The sequence below is a fragment of the Trematomus bernacchii genome, unplaced genomic scaffold (assembly GCF_902827165.1).
Source record: "Trematomus bernacchii unplaced genomic scaffold, fTreBer1.1, whole genome shotgun sequence".
NCBI classification, from domain to species: Eukaryota; Metazoa; Chordata; class Actinopteri; order Perciformes; family Nototheniidae; genus Trematomus; species Trematomus bernacchii.
Window position 1 is genome coordinate 135,617 of NW_022987773.1, and position 16,884 is coordinate 152,500.

Consider the following 16,884-nt stretch of genomic DNA (forward strand, 5'->3'; position numbering starts at 1 on the left):
CACCATCTGCACAGCCTGATTCAGCACCTCAGTCAACTCCGGGGGCATGGTTTTGGCAACTAATGCCTCTCTATGCAAAATGCAGTGGTTTGTCACGATATGTGGGTTTTGTGCTCTCACCTTAGCAATAAATCCTTTCACTCTCCCCGTCATGCTTGGCGCACCATCTGTGCAAAGACTGACGCACATATTCCAGGTCAGACTGTTCTCTTTTAACACTAGAACCGCCAGAGGTCGCTGTATACCTAAAACCGCCAACGGGTAACATTTACCCGCTATTGATTTTCAAGATACAATGTTATTTTATTTATCATGCAGAACAGTGAGTTTTGATCGCACAGGGATGAAACTTATACCAATAGAATCTGTGGACTCTCAGCTTTTCATGATATAGTTTGTGCAGATAGCATGAAGTATAAAATATCGCTACCAGTGCTGATTTAAACACTTGGTGTTCGACTTGTGTTTTGTTTAGGTACAAATCTCTCTCTATCTCTCTCTATCTATCTATAACTATCTATCGATCTATCTGTAATGTTCTGTTCTATGGACATATAATTGTCTACATAAACAGACGACGCGGACTACTTCTCTCATTCCGAGTGTCCATCTTTATTCAGCTGGCACGTAACCTGCACACATGCATTATGTCCTCAACGTGAGCTCAGTCATCCAAGATCTTGTATTCGCCAAGATGTTACACTATCTATAACTATATATCTGTCTATCTCTCTCTCTCTCTATCTATCTATCAATATATATATCTATCTATCTACCTCTCTCTCTCTCAATCTATCTCTCTATCTATAAGGAACCGCAGTAGACAAAAGGCGTTGCTATAGCAACACGTCATGTTTACGCTGCATTTTCGATGAGGTAAATATTACCTGCTGGCGGATATAGGTATAAATGGCACATTTTTGGGTGATTTTTTCAATCTGACTTCATATTGACAATTTTTAACAACAGAGGGTGCTACATAACACACTTTCAGGAAAAGTCACGGACTGGGAGACTTTAATATTTTATTGAAAAAAAGTTACATACAATCAAAAAACAGCTGTGGGTAAAATTTACCCGTTGGCGGTTCTAGTGTTCAATAGTTATTAGTTACCCTGAATATTTCTTCTCCCGTAGTATGGCTTTCCATTTCTTTGCAAAAGAAAAACGTCTCTTTGATAGAGTCAACATCAACATATCTGACGTTTGCCAGAAGTTGGGCAGCCCCACTTATGTCAGTAGATTCATCTATTTGTAGGGAAAATCTGCCTCGCCTGCAGTGCCATAAGACAGGTAACTTTCATGATACTGTCTGCTGACAGTTTTTTTCCTCTTTTCTTTCGGTGCAGTCTCTGCACTGGTGGTTGGTAGTTTGCTCCGCTAGGGCTGTGCATCTTCACTGGTCTCACGATTCGATTACGATTATCCTGTCAACGATTCGATTCAATTCGATATCCCGATGCATCACGATGCATCACGATTCATACCAATGCGTTGCATCCTCAATTTTCTATATTACTGCACATGGCTTATTTTTCATCAATGCATACATGCAGTAAATACATATGAACTCTCTTTTTATTATTTAGAAAGTGCTTCAGAAATCAATAACATAAATGTCTTGACATTAATTTATAAACCAAAATAAATTAATTGTATATGTCTAGCCTCCCTATATCTGTGTGTGAAGTTGTTCCATCCTCAAAAACAAAAAACTAATGCTTCTGCAGTCTAGCTGCAGCTTCTAGCAACGGTCTTCTGTTAAAGAAAGGACACTGAATGTCCTGAATGTGGCATCACACACAGGACTTGAGTCTGAACACAGCAGACAACAGGAGTATTTACAACAGCATATACAAACAAAAATACTGCATGTGGGTGCACACTTACATTCTCTGTCTTACTGTTACATAATGCATGAGATTAAGTTAGCTTCATTATATCTCAATCAGTGATTAAGTGAATAATAAAGTTTCTATCGGGTCACTATCAGCCTGTCACTCATTATTTTCAGGGAGGGGGCGGGGTTTGGAGGAACGGAGAGGAGACGGTGATCGCGGAAGCTTTTTTCCTCCTGCCTTCACAAACTTTACACACGTATATAATAATATCGTCTGAAAATTGCTAGAGGACATTCATACTCTGCAATCCAAGACTTAATTAAATCCACCAAAAACCTGACATGATTGTAACGCGATTATTTTTGAAAAACATAAATCCTTGTGTCTCTGAGCCGCAGCGACATGGAGTGATTCAGAGCGGGTCCTTCTGCTGTTGGTTCTGGACTGGTGTTCTTGTGTTGGTGGATAAAGCAGACTGCTCCGTGTTTGGTGCCGCTGTCAGTCTGTTCCCTGATCTCTGCGTCACCGACCGATTTGATATTAAAGTGACAGAAAAAAAAACATTATAGTAAAGCCGCGGCCGGAAAATCAGGAAGCAACGTTACTACGCTATAATCGGTTATCTTCCGTCACTGCATCGAGACCGAATCGTCCACGTCCGCATCGCAATGCATTGTAGAAACGATTATTTTCAACACCCCTATGCTCCGCACAAGAAAGCGCTCCATTTTCCCTCTTGCGTGTTTCTCTGTTTTAATGTTGTCCTTCAGCCTTCGATGTGTCACGGTCTTATAATTCCCACCTGCAACTGCGTTAACAGCGAAATATGGGGTTCTGTGAGGATTTTTTTAAAAAGAATTGTTTTTAGGTATAGAGTTTGCCTCTGTATTATGAAATGAGTGCATACAAAGTACTGATATAGTAAATAAAAAAATAATTATTTTTGTGTAGTTGTATATTGTAATAATAACGTATGGTTGTCACAAAATCCCACGGCACACCGTTTGGGAACCACTGCTCTAGATCACTAAGAGTGAAGACATTGTTTTTTTTTTTCATTTGTACAGTTTGTTTTGGTTCTGGATGTATCTTTCTGACTTTATCTGCTTCCCCAAGCCGCCTCACAATCTGTGAAAGAGGATTTCGCCCAGAACGGACCAATTTTTTCAGCTGTTGCAAGTAATTCTCAAAAGAGAAAGCACTGCACTCATCAAGACTGCCATAAAGGTTTGCATCCGATGCAAGGTGTACCAAACTGTGAACATGGTAGACAAGGAACTCATCTCCAAATGCCTTCCCTGTGCAATGAAGTACACCAATAACTCCTCTGCATTGTGATTGTACTGTTTTGCCAGTCTTGGACAAACAAGGATGGATAATGCCACACTAAAAACCAAGAAGTGCTCATACAGCTGCTCGGAAATAATGCCTTTAAGCACAATTTGTCTCCCTGTGGTCCCCTCATCCATATAAGGATCATTTTGTGCATGACCCCAAGACAACACTGGTGCATATAATCTGCAGGGAATTGCTCAACCATGTTTATCGGGAGCTGGCAAAATGGTGACACACCTGAATGCCGGTGATGTTCCTCCTGAGACTGATCTCGGAATGTTTTATCAGTTCTCAATGTTAGATTGGTGATTTCAGGATAGATCACCCGATGGCCATCCCACAATCCCTTTTGTGTACATTTGTCACAGCCATAATACCCTGAACACAGCTTTGTGGACTTCACAAGAGCCTTGGCTGGGGCATCACATGTAACACAACGCAGCTTCACCCTAACCAAACCACTGCCATTCTCTAGTCCATTTTCCATAATACTGCTAAGGTCACCAACAACATCATCAAGAAAGTCAAGATTTGTTGGTTTTGACAAACCAAAACAGAGAGCCAATGGAAAAACTGAGGGAGGAGATAAATGTAATTTGCACAATACTGGCCACAGCGTAGTGTTAATTTCGTCAGCTATTTTTTAATTTAGTTTTAATCTTAGTCCTGTGTTCAATTTCCTTTTTAGTTTTAGTCATATTTAGTCACCTTCATCCTGTTTTTATTTAGTCAAGTTTTAGTCGACTAAAAGTCTGAGCATTTTAGTCTTATTTTAGTCGACTAAAACAGTAAATATTTTAGTCAAGATTTAGTCGACTAAAAGTCTGAGCATTTTAGTCTTATTTTAGTCGACTAAAACAGTAAATATTTTAGTCAAGATTTAGTCGACTAAAGGTCTGGGGCCTCATTTATAAAGGGATATACGCTCAAAAAATGGCGTACGCCAGTTTCTACGCAATGTTTGCGATTTATAAAATACTAACTTGACGGGAAAATGTGCTGTCCTCCACGCAAACTCTAACCCATGCGTACGCACTAAGCACACAAACGGGAGAGACGAGAAACTGCGACACCGTTGGCAGAAGGAAGAATGGAGAGAAATATGTGGAAATAATACCATAAATAAAATGTTACCTCTCATTTATCAAATATGAAGAATTCATTTTCAAACATTGATTAAAGCCAATCTTTAAATGATTAAACAAACGCCTGTTTGAGACTCCTCAGTGCACACAAAAACATAACTTGGAGAAATAAATAAATACGGATATGCTATTTAAAACCACCTCGAATATGTTGTGTTAATGTTATGAAATGTTTTCTCATAAATGATGCGGTAAGCAGGAGGACAGAATTACGTCTAAACTGACGCCGTTTTGCATTTCTATAGGTTGTAGATACGAGTATGGTTTTATATACTATCACGTTTAATCGTGTTTTATGCCGTTTGCCAAGACTTGATAAGTCGCTCGTAAAACACAGGAGGTATGGAAACTAAGAACACCATATGTGGTAAATTGTACAGCTAATATAACACAACACATTGTATTTCCTTTAACTGGTGGATTATGGATATATAGTTGCTGATCGACAGCTGGAACACGAAACCACCAAATACAACAAAAATAATTCAGATCCAGTCGTCATGACTCCACTCCGGAGGGATTCCCGATCATTTCTTACAGTTTCTCATCAAGGGGCTCCTGTCCCCGGTACAAACACACTGCCTGAGGAAGGTTATGTGTATTTTTTTTGTCATTAACTTTTTTCGGACCACTTATTTATTTATTTTGGTGACGATCTGTCCTCCATGCTGCTACTCTGGTTCAAACTGCATCCACCAAACAATATGATTTATCTCGACCTCCCCACAATAACCAAAATCTGACACGGTGTGAGATGTCTTTTTTAGCTGTTCTATCGTAATTTCCTGCGATCTTCTTCATGCAGTCAGTCAAAATGAATGAATGAATGGGCGTTTCTTTGACTATGTATAGGCAAATATGGGCGTTACGAGTCGATTGTGATTTATCAAGGGAAACAGGCGTAGGGAGTGCCGTACGCACTTCCCTCGCCGGTACGCAATGTTTTGTGAATCGGAAAATGGCGGAAAATTTCTGTACCTATTTTTGTGCTTTGTACTACGTAAGCAACCTTCCTACGTCAATCCCACGCAAGGCGTTATAAATGAGTCCCCTGAGCATTTTAGTCTTATTTTAGTCAAAGAAAACTAATTATTTTAGTCTACTTTTTGTCAATGAAAACTGTTGAGTCTTTTTTAGTCATCAGATTATATAGAACATTTCAGTCAAACTAGTCTAGCCAAAACCAATAATTTGTCATTTTAGTCAAACTTATTTCACAATAAAATTATATCTTGTCCTTATTTGATGAAAAACACAGGCTGAATGATTAAGAATGCAGCTTTGCAGAGAGTATCTGGTCAGGTTTGTGGTGTTTTTACCAGCTGTGTTATGGCCCCATTGCTTCCCTTCTGATAAAACAATGCATTCGCTTTTTTTCTCCGCCTCATTGTAGCGAAAATGGGCCCAAATATCACATTGTTTCTTTCTCCCAAGCAGTGGTGGCGTTAGACTTTTTCGTTGTCAGTCATTTTGATGGACAGGATCATAACATTTCCGTCATAATCCATTATTACCCGTCGAGTGCACAATTTATCACTCACTCGCGCTGACGGGGGGGTATTCGGTTAACGCGAGTGCGACCACTGCTCCCAAGCCGTGTTGTTGCCATTTTATTTTCTGTTAAATAAGGTTAGTTAGACCATGAGTTAGACCCGAGTCTTCCTGACAGTTCATAGTGTGCCGCTGCCCGGTGTAATTCAAATGTACCGCCGCGCGCAGCACAGACACACAGCTGCTGCCCAGCCGCAGCACCGGAAATGGAACTGCTGGGAGAAAAACTGACTATCAGAGATGTAACGTTATTTTTGATAATATTTCGTCTCCTCATTTTTCGGCAACGAAAGTAAAGAGAGATTTTGGCATAGTTTTTATTTAGTAAACTACATTTTCGTCTCGTCAGTTTTCGTCAATGATATTGCATGATGATTTCGTTACAGTTATTGTTTACTGCCGTCGGTGCAGTCTCGTCATCGTCTCGTTTTCGTCATGGAAAAAAAGGTCGTTGACGAACATATTTCGTCATAGTTTTAGTCAACGAAATTAACACTACCACAGCGTCTGTCTGCTGCTTTTGAAAAGCGGAAAACCATCGATATTGAGGGAAATGTCAATGAAATATAATTCATGCATGTCCTGTGGAGGATACATTTGCAAATGTTTCAGGAGCTGGTCTTTGCAGCCAAGGTAGATATACTGCATTCCAGTGACGTGCGGTGAGGTTCATGGCTGGTGAGGCACTGAGTCAGATTTACAAATATTATATTTTGACCTTAATCGAAATATTCGGTTATTTTCAAAAGCTTTTTTAGTCTGATGCTTCGATTCATTTTAAACAGACTGTTCAACAAAAGGATACCCAAAATCTAAATATTGGATTGTTCTTTCTTAGTAAGATCCCATTTTCATTACAAATGTGGTCTTACCTTGACTTGAAGATGAAGTCCATGCTATCCTTCTGGACAACAATCTCTATTACTTTTTTGTAAAAGTCCTCCTTATCTTCCTGTAGTTTCAAAAGTCTAGTTTGTTGTTACGTCTACCGTCTCTGCGTAGAATTACAGTAGCAACAAGAACCTGTGGGCTCACGTGCGCCCCCTTCAGTGCGGCAGAGGTTATGGCTGCCTCCCCTGGTGCATTTTCATTGCCGTTGATACCAGCGAGCCTAAATATCATATATACGTGAAATAAGTTATTTAGAGACTATGGATGGCGAGGATAAATGTAATAAAGGGATCTACAAACATTACATTGGTGACCTACAGTGAGATGGTAACAGGCATGCGCTTAGGGCCCGCTTTCCAGCCAGTTTCTGTGGGGTGACGCATTCTGAGGTGAGGCAGATCTCATCTGTGCCTCAACTCAGCCCACAGTAAATGGCTTGAGCGCGCTCACAAAATAAGTGCCCACGCTGCATTAGTGCCCGCGCTCCAGCAAGTTACTGTGGGCTTACGAGAGGCAGAGCACGCCCCTGCCTCACTTGTCATCGCTCCCGTAGCGGAGCTCGGCAAATTTGCTGATTTTGACTATAAAAAGCGATTAGAATCATACATAAATCACACTTACAACACAGATCAGTGGAGACATTTTATTATTATTACTATTTCGTTTTTCTTTAGTTGTTTTTCCGTTACATTGGAGTATGACAGGTGAGGCTCTGCCTCCCCTGCCTCCACTGACTGCACGTCACTGCTGCATTCCTCAACCTCAACACCTTCGCAGGTGTCAAGCAGTGTTTTTGCTGTCCTTGGCAGCTCTGAGTGTCCATTTGCTATTAAAATCTTTAACAAAGAATCAACTGCATTGTGTTTTACATTCAATTCCTTTGCCCACTGTGCAATAGTGATGTGTCGGTCGCGAACGAGCCGATTCTTTTGAACGGCTCTTTGGTACGAACGAGGGGAACCGAGTCGTACTTGGTGAGAGCCGTTCTTTTTATCGTTCAATCGTTGGTCCGCACTCACTGCCTGTCAAAATCCACTCGCCTTTTAAAAAGCTTGATTTTGTTCCCTAAACGTATTCTGTGAAGACCCGCCCCTACTCTGATTGGTAGGTTTCAGCACGAGGAGTGAGATGGGGTGGGTCTTAACGGAATACACGCGAGAGAGAAGCCATAACAAGTGGTGGTATAGGACAGATAGACGTCCCACGTGTTTTGCGGATAGATAATGAGCCAAACGCGAAAACGCAGCAGCATTTGGATGCACTTTAAACAAAATCCAGGCAGTGATAAAGCGGAGTGCACCATTTGTAAAGGAAAAATATCATTTAAAGCAGGGTCAACCAATAATCTTCATCGCCACTTAAAAACACAGCATCCGACGGTGCAAGTGGCCGAGCTGAGACAACAAGGTTCCAATAATAATGACGGAGACGGCGCCAGTGCTTCTGCTGAAACCCCGACCACATCAAGTCAGTCATCATCTGAAACTACCAATAGGCCTACATTAGTGCCTGGCCAGGCACCAAGCTCTCATAGAACCACTGGCACAATACCTAAAACAAAACAGACTCATCTCCACAGTTATGTAGCACCTGTCATAACCCCAATGAGACAAGGTAAGATAGATGAAGAGCTTGTTAAAATGATTGCAACTGACTTCCAGCCATTCAGTATTGTGGAAGACAAAGGATTCAAGCGATACAGCAATGCTCTCAACCCTTCCTACAGTCTTCCATCAAGGAAGACAGTATCCCAGACAATTGCAAACATGTATCAGAGAGAAGCAGCATCACTGAAGGAAAAGGTGTCTAAACTGTCAGCAGTTTGCTTAACCGTAGACTGTTGGACATCAAGGGCTACAACCTCATTTATGGCAGTAACATGCCACTTCATTGAAGATTTCAAGATGTCCTCCTGCCTATTGGACTGTTTTGAATTTAGTGAACGGCACACAGCAGACAATCTGGCCAAAAAGCTTCTCAATGTTGCAAAAGATTGGAAAGTGGAAGGTAAAGTGGTTTGCTGCGTAACTGACAATGCTGCTAACATTACAAAGGCTATACAAATAGCAAAATGGACCCACCTTCCATGCCTGGCACATACTATCAATTTGATTGCCAGAGATTCCCTCAAAGGCCTAAAACCCATTCTGGATAAAGTGAAAGAGGTGGTGGAATACTTTCACAGGAGCACAGTGGGTGCAGAAAAACTGAAGGCCACTCAAAACCAAATGGGGATGGCAGAGCTACGACTCAAACAGGACTGCATCACAAGATGGAACTCTACATATGACATGTTGAAGAGTTTTCTGAAATCCAAGAATGCCATTATCTCCACCCTGGCCATCACAAATGCATCAGTCAGCCCTCTATCCCAAGAAGAATGGAGCATACTGCAGGAGGTGTGCACTATCCTGGAGCCCTTTCAAGAAGTCACTGTTGAGATCAGTGCAGAAAGGTGTGTTATTAGTTAGAGTTGGTCAGCTGAAGCTTTCTATAGCATGCATGCAAAAATACCAGATAACAAATTATGAATGTTTGAGACTATTTTATTTGTATTATATAAATGATATAGATACCAGTGTATATAGTATAGTGTGTCATTGTTGGTAACACTTAACACATAATTGTCTCAATATTCCTTGTTTTTTTCTCACTAGCTACGTGACCGCCTCAATGGTAATATTGCTGGCAAAGGGACTGCAGAAAGTCACAGTCAGCTACCAGGGAAGTGCAACAACACAACAAGCATCAGATTTGGGGAACTCGCTATGTGCAAACATGGCAAGTAGATTCCTCAGAATGGAATATAACCACACCCTTGGAGATGCTACGGCACTTGACCCAAGATTCAAAAAGGTGGCATTCGGGGATGCCAGAGCTGCAGATGAGGCTTTCCAGAGAATAGCAACTGCAGCAGGAAGAGTCACTCTCAGCAGCAGCGAACCCAGCCAGCAACCAGATCAACAGGAAGGAGCAGGCAGTGCTGCAGAAGGATCAGTTGTTTGGAGGTATTTCCATGACCGTGTCGCTGGTGCAGTGTCAACAAGGAATCCCACAGCAGATGCCATCATGGAGGTGCGGTCTTACCTAGAGGAGCCTCTTCTTCCAAAATCCTCAGATCCTCTTAAGTGGTGGGAAAGTCGAGCCACCTTATACCCCAGGCTCACCAAGCTCATGGCTGAAAGGCTTTGCATTGTGGCAACGTCAGTTCCGTCAGAGAGAATATTCTCGAAGACTGGACAAATAGTATCAGAGAGGAGAAATCGCCTTAAGCCCTCAAAAGTGAGGGAACTTGCTTTCCTTAATGCAAATTTGCCATAGATGATGGCATAATGCATGCTTAAGCAGCAAGCAGGCCATAGGCCAGGAGCAGCTCATCTCCTGTTTTTGACAAAGCAGCTCACAGATTTTTCTCTATTTTATTTTACTCTGTTTTTATAATACTTTAAATATTGTTCAGAAGTAGTTTTCCTATTTATTCCTAAATGTTTTTGGTGTTGTTCGATTTGCAATAAAATATGTTTTGCACAAAAGTTTATTGTAAATTGTATATTGCCAATAAAAAGTGTTCTAATATTAAGAGTTGCGTGAATTTCATTCAAGGCAAGGCAACTTTATTTACTTAACACATACAGAGGGTAAATTCAAAGTAATACATTCACTGACATGAATGACATGGATATGGCGCCACCTTGTGTCGTGTTTACAATGCAGATTATTGACATTAGGTCTGGCAAATGGCAATACAGTCAATCATTATCCTGGTGATTATTTCGCAGATAAATCTAGTAACCCTGCCCCCTTTAACAAAACGGCTCTTTAGAACGGCTCTTTTGAACGGCTCTTTGAAAGGAACGGAGCCATAAGATCCGGCTCCCTTCAAAGAGCCATAAATCCCATCACTACTGTGCAATGGAATGTCTGAGTTGGGGGTTAGTTTCCATATTGCTGCCATTGGACAGTAACTCAACTGTACCATTTGGTTCCACAGAAGCCCCCCCTTCTGTATGTTCTTGTAGAGGAGAAAGCAGTGAAGGACACTGAAGAGGACGGTTTGTCAGTAAAAGCTCTGATGCAGCTAATTGGTCACGTGCACATTTTTCCTCTAATCTTTTTGCCCTTTTCCAGCAGGCTGAATATTTCCTATCTGACATTGTAGCAACTTTCCTGAATCCTGAACACACCCCAGAAAAATGATAGGCCTACCGAGCCCGATGCTGAAGACATGCAGATCGTTTTCACTGTAAAGAGAAAAGAGCACACAACAATTTCAGTATGGTAACATTCATTTTAGGTGAAATATCCAACCCAGTCTCACAAAAAAACGTGAAATAGCTGCGTTGGTTGGTCGACAGGGCAAAACGTAGGCTAGTATATTCACAAATAACCCTCTCAAGACGTGACATGGATACAATATTTTGTAAAAAAAAAACCTTGAAGCTCAAATAATAATCTGCACTCACAGTAAATCATTAATAAACATTAGAAATGTGAGATAGCTGTCTGACTCAAAAGTTAACTCTTCGTGAAGGCCAAGTCATGAGGAACTCAGCGGCTCAGAGGGCAGAATTATAACTATGTTTTAGTTTCTTTAACTTCTCTTTAATTATTTTGATGACACAATTATTTAAAGAGCAACTTGCAGGTTTTTTTTTTACTAGATTTATGCTTAACCTTGCCTGGAAATTACAATTAAAAAGGTTAATGCAGGATTTGATATGTTTTACGAGACATAAGGGCAGGAAATCAGACGAGAAAGGAGCCGTTTTGAGCTCAGCTACTAAAAACTGCTTTTTTAAAACGTCATACGTCAAACGCGTCATATTACGTCACATGGGGGAGCAACTTTCTCGGACTCCTTCTCTGCCCAATCCGCGGTAGTAGTTTGTAGTTGGTTTGAGCAGTTGTGATTTAGTTAGCTGGTCTTTTTTCGGTAATTTTACATTGCATTTCACAATTTTTAATCATGGTGAGCTGGAGTTTGTGCAGGTTGCACAAACTCCAGCCTGTCAGGACATCGAGTCCACAGTTTCCCTAACAGGAAAAGGACTGGAGCTAGATTTCGTTCCTGGGTGCGTTGTGCGAGGTGCATCCACCTCCCTGCAGCACATGCTCTCCACAGCTGAGACCTATCAAACAAAACGTTTATCAGGAAACCGTATTACATCTTGAAGTAAAAAGATATGATTCTAAACTGTATTGAAGTAAACATGTATTATTTTGAATTGTATTTTAGTGAACATGTATTGTTTGAACTGTTTTAAGTAATCACATATATAGAAATGATATTCTCACTTACAACTCACTGACCCAGAGATCCTGTTTCACACACACACAGCTCCTTTTCACACATGTTCTTTTCAAGGTTCCTTATGGACATCATTATATTTGTGCACAAGGTTTAATTGTATGAGAAAGAATAGTTTATGTGAAAGATCCCATGGGAAAGTAAGGGAGTGGATATCGGGGCAGAGATAAGATTGACTTTGACCTTGTGGAACTTTAGAATCTCACGTTCTGGTCAGAACTCTGATTCGCTGTATTGAACCCGACCAGAAGTGAATCCAACCAGTAAAAACACCTGGGGGATGTGAGCAGCTCCTCCTCACGGACTCTCTAATTCGCTTTGGAGTAAAAGTGGAAGGGAAAAGTCAACACATCTCCGCCCCAAAATATGAATATGAATACTGTTGTTTTTGTATGTGAAATGCTTCTGGTTTGCTGAAAGCTGGTCTAGAGACGGTAAACCGCATCACAAACCTGGAGTCCATACTTCTCGTTTTCTGAAAGCTGGTCTGTCTACCTGTAAACCGCATCACAAGCCTGAAGACCGGAGTACTCTGTATAACTAAGTATACGTGTTTTATTTCCTACCAGTAAACTCAGATAATTGTTATAACTTTTGATTCCGGTGTTTTCAATTCCTTTCTTTATTAAATAGAGATCAAGCCTCATCCAACGAATGGCGCGGAGAGGGGGCTATCAGCCACCAGATAGGTGTTCTGCTCCAACAATCTCTCTCCCCCCCTTCGCTCCTCTCTCTCTCCCCTCCGGTACACAGCACCGTAAGACGTAGTGTGGAGTTGCATTAGGTAACGCGAGATACGGCTGATACTTGGGCATTAGTTTCTGTTATGGATCAGTATCAACAGTCCTGCCAGTAACGTCACTGTATTATCATGGTCTATTGGCCGCCTAGCAGGCTCATAATTATAAGGTTGTGGTCCGTCATATGCATACAAATATACATTTTCAACCTCTTCTGTGTCAAAACTAGCATTGTGATTTGTGATCCATGTTTATTAATACGTTAGACCGGCCGCTCTCCCTCATGTGACGTCACACGCGAGTGGTCTTTTTATATGGAAGTAAAAATGTCTTACAAAAACGACGCCAGATGTCACTGTAGTGTATATTTATGTCTATTTTTTGGAAAATCTAGTGTATACATCATTTTCCTACACATTTATTCACTGGGGTCTCTAACCTGCAAGTTGCTCTTTAAATGTTATCTTTAGTTTGTATGGCATTCACAAAGAAAATGTGCTTAAAATAATGGCAGGATTAAAATAATGAGATGTGGTAAATGTCAATTTGCCTCATTTCTGAATGTTTAATTTACTGTAAATAATTTGAGTTACATCATTATCTTACCTTTATGTAGCACAAGTTGCTTTGTAGTCCTGTCCATGTGGTAGAAATGAATTCTCCTCTCTATAGAGTGGCGAAGTCCCTCCCCTTCCGGTGGACCTCCATGGGACCTTATTTCGGAAAAATTATGTTTTGAAGTCAATGGAGAGAGAAAGATTATCTTTCGATCCCGTTTGAATTGTGCCACGAATTACACATATGATGTTTGTCAATTTAAAAGATAATTTTGCAAGTAAAAAAAAATGGGCTTAAATGGTGTATTATAGAATGATCACACCGGTGACAGTACTATTCAAAGGGTTCACGAAATATGACTACTACTCTTACTGTTTAACATTTTGGGTTACTTAATGTTACTTCATGTTAAGGCTAATAAAAATGACAAGGCTGTAATGCTAACTAACGTGCTAGCTACTAGCTAGGTAGCTAACTTGATCAAGCCACTCCTGGTCCTTTCATCAGACGGGAAGCAAAAGAACGAGCAAGACCCATTGCTGGTATAATAACAACCTGGTACTAAGCACACAGGCATCTTGTTAAAGTTATCTTATCTTAGCCAGCGCCATATAGATAGATTATATCTATATGGCGCTGATTTTAGCTATCTCTTAGTGGAGGAAAACAATTGTGACATCACTTACGCGACTCTGGGATTTGTAGTCTTTCTAGTTACGTATTTTTCATAGTCTTATATTTCAACAGTTTTACGACAAACTGTGACTTTTTTGACATGGAAATTATTTTTTAAGATTGACAAACATCATATGTGTAATTCATGGCACAATTCAAACGGGATCGAAAGATAAGTTTTCTCTCTCCATTGACTTCAATACATTATTTTTCCGAAATAAGGTCCCATGGGACGGAAGTAGATGGGCGTGACTTCGCCACTCTATGATATGGTGTATGAGATTGACACATCAATGGAACCAATGACAGCGCTCCAACTACCCTTAAACCCATAAAAACTGACCAGAAATCCGACATTTTCCATCTTAATTTCACTAAAGTTTATATGTATATATTGTAGAGCTGATGAAAGGGAGTCAGAGGCGGTGTGTTCAGTATGGAACTCCACACTTTATTATCCATTAATCAAGACAAGGTAAGTACATGTGCTGCTCTGTATGACAAGCTAGCATGAATGACACCAAACCCCGGTACCCTCACTAACGGGTCCAGGTCGCAACACACACTAATCACACAGTGAATTATGTACTAATAATTAGGGATGTCCCGATCCGATCACGTGATCGGGGATCGGAGCCGATCACGTGATTTTCACGTGATCGGGGATCGGGAGAAAAAAATCGGGGATCGGAATTTCTTTTTTTTTTTTTTTTTTTTTTTTATAAAATATTTTTATACATTTTATTTAATGTTACAAAACAAAAATGACCATGTTCACGTCTTAAAGTCATCCTGAGGCCTTAGTTTTGGGTTAAAATTACACAACATCATGTATGTGTTGCTTCTTTTGGGCTTGTTTTCATAGACCTGGTTGCTTATTTCTCTCAAATCTGGCAACAGAGTGGGCGCAGTGTCTAATAGTAGCAGTAAGCTAACAAGAGGCTACGTTCAGCTGGTGACTCGGGAGTCGGGACAGAGAAAATGTCAGGAGTTTGGAAGTATTATAAAATTGAAAGCGAAGGCAGTGTAACAGCCAGATGCAATGTTTGCAAGGCGGAGGTTCCGCGTGGTGGAAAGAACAGAGCTACGTTCAACATGACCAATCTAATACAAACACCACCAACAACAACACGACGAGTACACAGCGGCCACTCAGGTAACGGCACTGAAACAACCGACACTTTCAGAGACTTTTAAAAGGAAAGAGAAACTACCCCAGAACAGCCAAGATAGCTGAATTCATCACGTTGGATGACCAGCCGTTATCTGTTACCTTTTTTTTCCTCTTAATGCATTGCATAAAGATCGGATCGGGAAAAATCGGTATCGGCAGATTGTCAAAATCAAATGATCGGAATCGGATCGGGAGCAAAAAAAGGTGATCGGGACATCCCTACTAATAATGTGTCACCACACAAGCCCCCCCAGAATTCACCCATAAACAAAGTCAGTGTGGCGGGGCGGAACGACAGGTCGACCCCCACGACTCCTGAGCACAGGAGTCGGAAAACAACCTCTGCCTGTGCGGCCTCCGGAAGAGGCGAGACCGGAACAACGGGTCTCAACTCAGTGATAGGGATCAAGGCCGGGGGGCGCCCCCGTCGCGGAGGTCGTGCCAGCACCACCGGCTGACCCAAATCCAAATGGGCCGCTTTCACCCGGTCCACAGAGACGTGCTCGGCCTTACCACCTACAGATGTAGCAGCTTATTTCAGACTCCAGCTTCCTGCCAGCTTCCTGCCAGCTTCCTGCCAGCTTCCTGCCAGCTTCCTGCCAGCTTCCTGCCAGCTTCCTGCCTGCTTCCTGCCTGCTTCCTGCCTGCTACCTGCCTGCTACCTGCCTAAGACCAGCATCTGGGAATGTTAAGCCCTCCCACTATTTTCCAAGAGGGCGTTGCCAGATTTTCAATTTCAGGATTTAACCAGGAGATGGCGCTTCATTCACAAATACAGAAAGACAACTTTTCATGGACTTTCAGTTTTGTTTAGATGAGCATTTGAACACATCAATATTTTAGATCAAATAAAGTATATCTAATCTTGTAAGTCAATAATATATAGTCTTTATATATTAAATAATCATAATAATAATAATGTAAATGTTTACATTACACTTCTTTATTTGTCATGCGGTCTACCTACGCTGTAAAATGTATTATCTCTTCGACTTACACACGGCATCTATTGCACTTCTGTCCATCCTGGGAGAGGGATCCCTCCTCTGTTGCTCTCCCCGAGGTTTCTCCCATTTTTCCCTTTGAAATGTGGGTTTTTCTCTGGAAGTTTTTCCTTGTACGATGTGAGGGTCTAAGGACAGAGGGTGTCGTTTTCTCATACTGATATTCTGAACAAACTGTGTTATTGTATTTGCTGTAAAGTGTCTTTACTGTAGGGTATTTTTATTATATGTACAGCACTTTGGCTTGACCAAAAATCGTTTAAAAATGTGCTATATAAATAAAACTTGATTTGATTTAATTTGATGCTCATACTTTTACCTTTACAATCGTTTGCTTTAATATGCAGTATATTTTTTGTATATTTTTGTGTTTGCTTCCTCCTGCTCCCTTACGGACACATACTGTATGAATTATTATTATTATTAATATGAAGATATTATTAAGATAAGATAAGATAAGATGTTACTTTATTGATTGAACATTTTAGTTTAGAATGTGCTATCCCACGGTAATTCAGAAGGCTCACAGGTCACATTCCGACCATTATTTAAAACAATGGGTGCTTTCATAATAATGATGAGAAACTATGAAATAAGAAATGAATCAAATTAAAATGTAATTATCATATCATATATTATATAGTGTATTGTAAATGTGCACT